Here is a 10,243-nt window from a genome sequence, read left to right as displayed (position 1 = left end):
CTATAGAATTCCGAATTAAGATCCGCAAATTTTCCCTAAAACCAGACTCAAATATCTTCTTACCATAAAATTTTTAGAATTATTGGTCTAGCCAATAATACATTTTATTCTTTAAATTTTCCCCTGTTCTGCTCTTTGATAGTTTTGACCTTTCTTACTAAAAATTAATTATCTTCTCGTACAGAATTCAGATGATGTTCCTGTTTGTTTATTTTGAAAGTAGACTCATTCAAGATTTTAAATATATAAATTATAGCACATAATTATTTTTATACAATTTTTAATAATTTTCCAAATTTAGGAAAAGAGATTCTGAAATCATTCTAACCCTGTCTCACTAAATTCAAATATCTCATAATACGAAATTCTTTTTCTTACTTCGTTTCTTCTATGAGAAACTAGACTTAAATATATTTAATCCCATATTTTTTTCATCCTCTAATTTGATTTCCAAAATTTATGGTGATTTTTCAAATTTAGCCTACTGCAACTGTCCAAACAGCAAGCAATTTTGACTTTTCGCAGAATCCCTTATTTTTGCGTTTCGGGTACACACCTGGTTTTGTTTGATGCTAAAACAGTCCCTGAACACTCCAAAGCCTATAATTAAACAAATAACACAATAATCAGTCTTACCTCGCGATTAATCAAAATCCCAAAACCAAAAACTTACCCATCAAACGATGAACACTTACCGCAAAAACTTCAAATCGGTACATTTACGAAAATCACGAGGGGAGACTTAATCCTCATGAAATGCTGCTGCCAACACCCCGAAATTAAACTATTGAACGCAAAATATTCTCTTAAATGATACCCAACAACTTACTGAATTTGCACAAGTGTTACTTATGAAATCAAGAGGAAAGAATGGTTTAGGGGGAACAAGGGAATTTTGGCAGTAAAGGAAAGGAAAGAAAAGAAAAGAAAAGATAATCGAGTAAGAAGCAAGGAAGAAAAAAAATCGGTAGAGATGGGAGAGAGAAAACGTCAAAAAGATGGAGAGATAAACAAGTCTATTTTTTCCAAAAAAGGAAAAAGTGATCAGATGTTGGATATTCTTCCCCATAATCCCCTAATTCACTCCTGAAATCACTCCCTCACTTCCCACTACACACCTACCACTCAGAAACCCAGTTCATCACAACTCTTACCGAAATTAGGAGAAAAAATACAACTTTTGCCGTCCCAGATATTCGAACCCATGACCTCCCTCACACCAACACTCCACTTATCCACCAGACCAGCAAGCCCATTCTGTTAATTATTTGCCAACTTTTACTTAAAAGCCTACTGGCCAAAGATTCATAAAAATACCAAAATTTGCCTAAGTCCTGGCTTGAACTTAGGACCTCCCAAACACTCCCAAAACACATAACCACTAAAGCTGGTAGATGTTTGTATCACACATTCAAAATACTCAAAATTAAAATTTTGGGACGTTACAACATTAAATCTCAACTTTAGCTAGTGAGTTTCTAATAAGAAATTTTCATTGAGAACAACCAACAAGTGAGAATTCTTTAAATTAAATAATCTTCTGGTTCTTTAATGAATGTCCATATGAATCTTAATTAATTTTCGCATCATATATGATCCAGGACGGTCTAATTGGTCACGCCAAGTAGTAAATGCATTTGTATTAGAAGACTTCTGGTTTACTTTAACATGCATTTCAATTGTACTAATAATGTCAATATAAATTGTGGCAAATTGATAATTTTATTTTCATTCCTTTTACTTTGTATCCACATATAAGTACTATTGTGACATTTACTACTGGAAATGTCCAAATCAATGTGAAGTTTATAATGCCACTAAGTCAACAAAATAAATATAATTTCCAAACAATTATATGCAATATTCGCTTCAGGGAATATGTCAAAATCTTCAAATATCCAAAGAATTTATGATAAAATTTATTGTAGACATTCACTTCAAGGAATGTGCAAAAAGTAATTCAGACAATAATGTAAGCATATGTCATATTTCTTACTAATAAGATTATATAGATATCATCTGCTTCAAAGAATGATAAATTAATATAAATCATTGAACATTTTGTACTAAGAATAAACATTTGACAACATTTTGAAATCATTCATCTTCTTTTATCTATTTGTCAATAATGACAATAAGTTAAAATTTCATAATTGTTATGAATTGCTACATTCACTTTAGGGAATGGAGCAAAATTGTGTAACAAATAACTTGTTATTTTGTTTAGCCATAATGAGATATGAGATCAATTAAAATACTTTTAAAACTCTTTTAACAAGAGTTTTGCATAATCAATTAACTACCAAGAATAATTGGCTAGGTCATGTATAGAAACAAATCTAAATTAAATATATCAATAAAAGTCACATCTCAAATATAAAAATATGACATAATGAAAAACTAGCAATATTTTTCTTTCATAGCTATCATCATAAACATGCATGAAATTTAATTCAAAATCCAACCATTCATGCTCATAGAACTTTTCATTTACAATTGCTTATGTTATTTCTCTCAATAGTTAACACATGGAATAATATAAAACGTGCGAACTACTACCTTTAACAATTATTTGAACTAACTCAAATCGAATAACTATAAAATTCATTAGTTTATTAACACAAATTTGCATACTAGATATGTTTTAATCAAATATATTATTTAATTATAAAACCTACTATAGCAATATAAATAAATAAGTTAATATTCATTTTCATGAACAAATGAGATGCTTAAAACAATATGTAACCATGTAATCAAAATGAAACAGAAGACCATCTCAAACATTTACACCATATATCAAGTCGATTTAATATTTAAAATGTATAATTTTTTTTCTATGTTGAGTCTTGACGATTTTACCAAGAAGTAAGCAAATTAAACTCCAATATTAGACTTTGAATCCAATCAAAATCTATTAATAGCAAACTTTGAGAGTGAATCTTATTTTCTAGATGTACAATATGTACATAACCAATGACTTTTCATACATAAGTTCTCCTTGCAAGTTCTCATCAATAATATTTTTCCACGTAATTTTAATTGAGTACTTATTCTGAATATTGTAAAGTTATACTCACATTTTTAAAGAAAAACTTGCAACTTCAAGTGCATCCAACCATAATGAGCTTTAGATAGAATTACCATATTCTGTTGCTCATAAGTAGATCTTTTACAGTCAAATATTTTGCTTTCAACCCCTTAATGAGGATGATGACAAAAGAAGATCACAAAGATAGCCACAGTCAATTCAATTTAATAACAAAAGTAATTAATAACTCAATCCTCCCTTTTTTTTCATCCTTTCAAAATATATATTTATAGCAATAGTGATTCATATGAAATATAATCTTTCTTCATTCACAATATCAATATGATATCCATTATAATTAATATCTTTTAAAACTAATGCATTAACCATCACAAATTTTTTGCCTTATAGATATTGATGTATTAGCTCTTCGAAGCTTTCAACTAATTTTGTATTATCAAATATTGGAATTACATTTGTTTGTTTCAGTACCAAATAAGATAAATATTTTCTATCCGTAATGATAGAATTTATTGCTATATTCGATATCCTTCCTCAAAGAATATTAACAGAAACAAAATATTTGGGCATATGCCACATATGTAGCCAATAATCTTTTAACCATAAGTTATCTTTAGCCTTTGAAGAGTCATCTTGAGAACTCTCATTGTTCTCTTATTTATTACCATGTTCCCACTTTTAGTGGTCTATGATTATATCTTTTATTTTCTTTATGTTTGCATTTACTTCAGGGAATGCAACAAATCTAGCAGTACATACTTCTAAATGCCTCCATTGATTTTTTATTTCATAATCACCATTGCAAACATACGTAGATTTCAAATTAGAATCTATCTATTCATGTTGTCATGATTAGTCTCCAATTATAATAAATATGATATAATAAATAAATCATAGTAAAATATACCTGAATATCTTTAACATTATCTTCATCAACCACGTAAGGATTATATTAATTTCTTTGGATAATGATTACCTATAGTATGCAGGCCTCAATTGAAGATTGAAATTGCTATAGCTCTAGAAGGCAATTGAAGATTTGGAGTGATCGTATTATAAAATAAAAGAGAATCATGCTGATAACATGTTATGAAATAAAAGACAGAGAATAAAGAACAAAGTGAATGGGAGATCAAAGAGAGAGTGTATTTTATTGGTCAATTGGAATATTTACAATGCTTCTCCAAAGTCTATATTTATAGATATAAGAAGTATAAATGAAATAGAACTCTATTTCTAATTACTATTAGAATTTAAAGTATATTAAAACTTATCTAGATCTTGATGGACATCTACTTAATAAAATATTCATAACAAAAATATTTTATTATAAATATAATAAATAATTAAATTTTATTGAAACTAATTTTATTTGAAATAATATTATGTATATATATAAATAAAAATTATACATCAAATATTTCTATTATTTAATTATAAAATTTATTAAATTGTATTAATTATTTATTAAAATAAAAATTTAATAAAAAATTTAATAAATATTAAAATAATAAAACATCTTTGAAAGATGAAATAATGAAGCAACTCTAAAATGAGATGGGTAAAAGAAGAAAAGAAAAAGCAACTGGAGTTAATTGGAGCAAAATATTCTAGTCTAAAATTCCAACTCCATTGCAATAAAAAAAAAATTTATTGGTGGAAGTTAAAATGCCATACAAAGGGATGATAATGATGTGTTTGCACCAAAACCCATAACAATCATGCTGTAATGGAGGCTACTGGACTCCGAAAGGAAGCCTTAATCTCATATCATAAAATAGGCGAGTACATTTGTAGTTAAACAAAAAAAAATTTAAGCGGTGTAGCGGAAGCGTGGTGAATAGGACATTCAACTAAATCAAAATTTTAAAACTTTTAATCGTTAGTTGAATCAAATTTTTTTCAAAAACCATTAATTAAATCAAATTAATTAGATTAATTCAGTTAGTTTATCGAATTAACTTGTGAATGTTTTTCTTTAATTCAAATAAATTTAAAAGAAGACAAAACAAAAAGTAACATCATCACAACACTAAATTAAAATCATTATATTAAAAACATAATAACAACCATTAGATTAAAAAATATTCATGACGATATTTGTAATACCCCAAAAATTTTTACAAGAAGATATTATCTTTGATATAGTAAGGAAATAAATTGAAAAAAGGAGAATTTTGAGTTATGACAACATTGGGAAGTATATTATGACATATTAATTAAAGAAATGATTAAATTGCAAAAGAAAGAAAAGTTTTGTTATCCAAGAATAAATACTCAAAATTTGAGGGGTTAAAGTGTAAATATGAAAAATTTGAAGGACCAATAGTGTAAATATTTTAAGGGTGGAATAATCTAGAAACTAAGAAAAATGGATGAATTGGGACCAAATTGAATAGATGAAGAATTATAAGGGACTAAATCGTAATTTTACCAAATTAAGTGATGACTCAATGATGGAATTTTAAAAGATCTAAAGGGCAAAATGGTCAATTAGAAGAAAGAGAAATCTAGAAAATAATGATGATGTTGGAGATATTTTAGATTAAATAAATAAATAAAATATTAGTTTATTAATATTTCAATTTGATTTTTAAATGACATTTTATCATTTTATTTAGTATACATATATGTGGAAGAAAAGATGAAGAATCATCTTCCTTTCCCATGCATTTCACGTCAGAAGAGAAGAGAAGAAAGAAAGTTTTGCTTTCTTTACAATTTGGTCATTCCACAAAAAATTTATCATTTTCACCTAGAAATCAAAAGAATTTCCATAGCTACCAAGAGAGAAAATTGTTAAGGAGATTATGGGGAGCTAGAATATCAAGTTAGATTCGAGAAATAGAAGCTGGAGGAGAGAGAAAATCAAGTTAAATATTGAAATCAATAGAGCAAGGTAAGAACATCAAGATTTCAATATATTTTTAAGTTTGATATTATTGAAAAAGTATGAAATTGATGTTAATGTAGGGTTTTATTATATAAGGGTCTATGTTCTTGATATGTTAGTGAAGGGAAATAAGAGGAATTGATAGAAAATATTATAGTGAAAGGAAACGAGGGTGCTATAAATTTAATTATCAACATCTTGCACTAAAACAGTTTTGCACAGCAGCAGTAGGTTAACTTTGAAAAAATCACCATAAATCGTGGAAATTGAATTAGAGGATGAAAAAATATGGAATTAAATATTATTGAGTCTGGTTTCTCATAGAAGAAATGGTGTAAGTAATGGAATTGTAAATCATGAGATAAAATGAATTTTGTAAGATAAGGTCAAAATGAATTCAGGTTCCCATATTTTGATTTGGAAAAATCATTAAAAATTGTACAAACGGGAACATCATCCGAATTCTATACAAAGAGATAATTATTTTTTAGTGAAGAGGGGTCAGAACTGTCGAACAGTGAAATAGGGGAACTTTAAAAAATAAAATTTACTTATTGGCCAAACAAAAAATTCTGAAAATTTTATGGTAAGAATATATGTGAGTCTAGTTTCAGGAAAATTAACGGATCTTAATTTGGAGCTCTGTAGCTTGAGATATAAATAAATTAGTGACTCTAACTTAGACAGATAGCTTGAATTTACGTACAAGAAAATAGTGATAGTATGGATAATGTTGTTTAAATGTGTTATACACATTAAGGTTGTGGAATGGAGAGGAGGATGAGGAAAATTGGGAAATATATGAATGATTTGTGTATAATTGGTCATATGCTTGATTATAATTGATAAACAATGAAATAGAAATGATACTTATATTTGTGCATTATTGATCATGGTCTAAGCTCATGTGTGAAAATAAAGTTTCATAGAATGTGTGTATGGTATATTCGGTATATGATTTGGCATGAAGTAATGTCATGAATGGTTAAGGAATTAACACATGTTGGTAAGTGTGATACATGAATAAATGTTGTGCTCATCCATGCTTATAATGTTTATGCTATATGTGTATTTGGCTAATATATTTGGTGTACATGCTTAGGCTTTGGCCAAGTAGTGGTTGGATTATGCCACGTTAAATTTATAAGTTATGCATTGAAATGGTAAATGCCTAATTGAAAATATGCTTGTGATCATGAAAAGGGAGGTAAGGTTTAAATTATGTAATCTCTAGTGAAATGGTTGATCATGTGGTTAGTTCCAAAAAGAGTTATGTTTAAATACACTAGCTTGCGACTATGGTTGAATGATATGTTTATATCTTGTGTGATGTGCATAGGAAACGAGTGTGGAAAGATAATGAAATAGTAAGTTCATATGGCTTAAATTTAATGATTAAATGTTAATTTCATGAATTATATAATGTATGATGAAATATATTTATTGTTAAAATGAGAATAAAATAAAAATACGAAAACTGAATAAATGATCAAATTGAGCGGAACGCCGGATTTGAGTACTTCTGGTTAGTGACAAGTGATAAGTGATAGCTTCAGCTACACTTATCTGATCAGTGAAAAGTGGCAAGTGATAAGTGATAGCTTCAGCTACACTTATCTGATCAGTGACAAGTGGCAAGTGATAAGTGATAGCTTCAGCTACACTTATCTGATTAGTGACAAGTGATAAGTGATAAGTGACAAGTGATAAGTGGTAGCTTAGCTACACTTATCTGATCAGGGATAAGTGATAAGTGATCATACGTATGACCATAGTTATACTATGGCAAAGTGGAAGTGAAGTACTCAATTTTTCATAACCGTTCCCTAATTTGATTAAGGATGGTAAGTGACAAATGGGCCCAAAAGAATTATAGTTAATGGATAAGTGGTAGTGAATTTATACCAGGATGATGAGTTGAATTGATGTTGTTATATAAGCTAAACTGACATTTTCATTGCAAAAATTGAGAATTTCATAAATGTGTTAATGAATGGTATAATCAATAAATGTTGAGTTAAATGATAAATACGTATTAGTATTGAACTTAATGATTTGAATTGTGAACATGAGAAATTTCTGAATTGAATGAAATGGAAATGATGCATTGAATTATTAAGACTTGTGAATTGCATGAATATGTATCGGGTCTCGTAGGTCCTATTTATTATGAATATAATAATTTGAGGATATATTATGAAGAATTATAAAATCATGTTAATAATTTGAAAGTTTTAATTTAGATGAAGTTTTATGACTCGGTTAAATACGTTTACAAGTGTATGTGTTCTGGTAATGCCTCGTACCCTATTCTGGTGTCGAATACGGGTAAGGGGTGTTACATTTAGTGGTATCATAGCTATGGTTTAGTCGGTTCTCGGACTAATGTAGTGTATGTGAGTCTAGCTATATATATGACGTATTACTACTTGTGATAGCGTGATATCTGGTAATGCCGTATTACTTCCAATCGAGCTGTTTTCAAAAAAATGCTGAAAATTTTATATTAATGTGATTGAAATGTGTTTATGATGAGACAAAACTTAGAAAAGTATGAATAGAAGTTCATGATAAGTATGTGTTAATGTACGAAATGAGATAACCATAAATTGAGATGAGAAATGTGGAAACGTAGAATAAAATGAAAGTTTATATGGTGATAAGTCCATTCGTGTTTGTTTGGTGTGCATATGATGTTATGTCCTCAACATATTTGATTAAGTAAATATGGTAAGCAAATATACACAAATAGATGGAATGTGTGTTTATGTACACTTGCTTGAATAAGTGTAATCAGTATATTTATTTGACAGAATCTTATATTTAATTGTTAAATTAGAAATAATATGATGTTTTGTTTATGTCTTTATTATTGAACTATAAATATTATAATAGCATGAAAATTGAATTGGAAGATCAAAATAAGTAGAACGTAGGAATGAGTACTTTCGTTCAGTGATATATGATGAATTGACGGAAAAGACCATGGTTTAACTGTAACAGCCCGATTTTGGGCCTAGTCGGAACAGTGGTTTCGGGACCACAAATCTGACGAGAAAAAATTTATTTTTATTATATTTTTATGGTCTACATTTTCACGGAATGATTTCGTGAAAATTTCGTTCAAAAATTTTGACGTTTGGGCACTCAATTTAGCCAAAAGGACTAAATTGTAAAAAGTGCAAAAGTTGAGTTCTACATGTTACAAGTTTCGAATTGTTATGAAATTTTAAATTGGAGGTCCTTAAATGGTAATTAGACCATTGATTACATTGTGGACAAAAATGGACATGAGATAAGTGAAATAGGAGATTTTTAAGTTAGGGGTATTTTGGTAATTTGGTAATTAAAATGTATTAAAAAGACAAAATAGGCCAAAAATCATCAACTTCAAGCCTTGGCCGAATTTCACAAGGGGGAAGCCATTGCTAGGGTTTTCAAGCTTCCAAGTTCCATAGTAAGTGATTCCAAGCCCCGTTTTTAATGTTCTGTACGTTTTTAGAGTCTCGGTAACTTGATTTAGCTTATTCTAGCAATAATTTAATCTAGGGTTTATATTTGGAAAAATACCCATAGGTGAAATGTGTTTATTTTGATGTTTTATGGTAGAATACGAAGCTTTAAATTATGTTAAACAACTTTTGCTAAGCGATTTTAAGTGAAAACGAGTAAAACGACATAATCGGTAAAAATACCTAATGTTCATAAGTAAGTGTTAGAGTGGGAATTTGATGTTGCCATAGAAGGTAAAAATGTTCAACATATCATAAAACATAAGAATAAGAGATGAAATTTAATTTCCGAGCTTTGGGGAAAAAGTGTAAATATGCAAAAGTTTAGGGGAAAAATCATAATTTTGCCAAAGTTTGAGTCAAGGACTGTTTTGATGAATGTGAGTGTTAAATAAGTTAAATGTGTCATTATTAGTCAAGAAAGACAAAGAATTGACTTTAATTAGTGAAAAAGAAAAGTGAGAAATTCTCAGTTGAACCTTCGAAATAAATAGGGATACAAATGAAGTGACAGAAATGATCACATGTGTGGCACGGACTGTGTGTAGGCCACTATGTGAAAGTGAAAGTGATGGTCATGTGTGTAGTACTATGTGCAGGCTACTACGTGTACCAGAAAGATAGGTCGCATGTGTAGTACTATGTGCAGGCTACTATGCGTACCGGATAGCTTCGATCACGTGTGTAGTACTATGTGCAGGCTACTACGTGTATCGGATAGTGATGGTCACATGTGTAGTACTATGTGTAGGCTACTATGTGAACCCGTATCATTGATTATAAGGT

Source organism: Gossypium raimondii, chromosome 9 (assembly GCF_025698545.1).
Source record: "Gossypium raimondii isolate GPD5lz chromosome 9, ASM2569854v1, whole genome shotgun sequence".
In the NCBI taxonomy this organism is placed as follows: Eukaryota; Viridiplantae; Streptophyta; class Magnoliopsida; order Malvales; family Malvaceae; genus Gossypium; species Gossypium raimondii.
This window is presented reverse-complemented; position numbering follows the sequence as displayed.